The following is a 1,726-nucleotide window of genomic DNA, read 5'->3' as shown; positions in this document are numbered from 1 at the left end:
CTTTTAGGCGTTGAGTTAGTTTCTTGAGGTTTTCATGAATGTCGGGTCACGGACACATCATATTTGTATTTTAACGGTTATATTGAGTATTGAACGTCGAGTATAATTGATTTGCATATACGGTTTGTGTGCATGGGGTTTCGAACAAATTATGATGGTCCTTTTGATGATTTTTTGTTATCTAATGTTTCTGGTGCTACAGTCCTCACTCTTGAGGAGGGCCTTCGCTTTTGCGATCTCCGCTTTAGCAAAGGCCAACTCGCAAAAGTGAGACAAGCCTTTTGGGTGAGGTTCCAGGGCTCACTTTAGCGAAGGTCGCGTAAGTGGAGCCTAGTTCACAAAAGTAAGGCTACCAATTTTTTTGGGGTTCGCTTAAGCAACATTTGAAAGGGGTTTTGCCTGTCATTTTTGTGGTATAAATCCCACTTTCCATTTTGAGCTTGGGGAATCCTTGGTGGCGCTTTTTGAAAGGATTTGTTGTGTTAAATCACTTGGTTGAGCTTTCATGATCCTAAAACTTCATTTTTCTTTGGTTATTTATGAATTCTAACATCAAAATTTGAAATTTTGATTGGTAAATTAATGACAAGGTTTTTCAAGAACTCAAGTTCCTAACTACAATGGAGATTGTGAACTGATTTTGAGTTCGTTTTCAAAATAATTTTTCCCAATGAGTTCCTAGAGCCTTGAGTAATATTTTCAAATATTAAATTTTGGATTCAAACCTTATTTTCAGAATTGGATTTTTAGTTGATTGACCCATTATCCAAAGTAATTGATCATGTGGGTATTGTTGTTTTTAGAAATTTATTATGAATACTTTATTGTTATAGATTGTGTGACTTCGGAAGTAATTCGGAAGGGGAAGACTCAACTCTTGGAGTGATTAATTGTGTGATTTAAAGCAAGTGATCTCCTAAACCTTCTATTCTAGTAGATTTGTGTATTCCCTACGTCGATTGTGTATTGGGAGTAATGGGATGAGGTGAAGGGTTAATTGTCCACTTGATAAATCTTAATGAATAAAAAGGGGTTGAAATGAAAAGGCTATGTGATGATCATGATGCTATGAATTTCCTTGGACACTAAAAATAGAGAATAGGTTCTTCAACCACACTCTAAAAGGCTCTCTATTCTCTATTTACAGAGAAATGAATAGTAGTTCTCCAAATTCGGAGAACTACTATTCATTATCTTTATTTTCTTTTTGATTATTTTAATATTATTTATTTTATATAATATTCGCAATTAACTTATTATAAATCATAGGGCTGAGCATTCAGTAATTCGGTTCGATTTTGATTTTTGGTAATTGAACTTGTTGTACCGAACACCGAATCGAATTAATTAGGTTTGGTTCGGTTTCTTTAATTTGGCTAGGCTTTTTGTAATTCGATTCGATTTATTAAATTCTATTTTCACACACTTAATTAGTTCGATGAAAATCATACAAAAAAATGGAAGAAGAAAATTTGAAATCACAACAGTTGGAATTGAAGGGGGTATCAGAAATGGAATGGGTAGTAAGGGGTATCCATTTCTTGGACTTTTCTAAAGAGATGGTGGTATCCAACAATGGTGGTTTTTGGTAGGATGATGTAATCTCGATTGAATTTAGATGGATTCCTTATTGGAATTCATAGTTGAAAGCAAATGTCTTATTATACGTAATGGAATCCAAAAAGTAAGAACGAATACCTTGAACTAGAAGTTGAAAACTTGAAAT

Source organism: Solanum tuberosum, unplaced genomic scaffold (assembly GCF_000226075.1).
Source record: "Solanum tuberosum cultivar DM 1-3 516 R44 unplaced genomic scaffold, SolTub_3.0 scf01149, whole genome shotgun sequence".
NCBI classification, from domain to species: domain Eukaryota; kingdom Viridiplantae; phylum Streptophyta; class Magnoliopsida; order Solanales; family Solanaceae; genus Solanum; species Solanum tuberosum.
Note: the sequence above shows the minus strand (reverse complement) of the source record.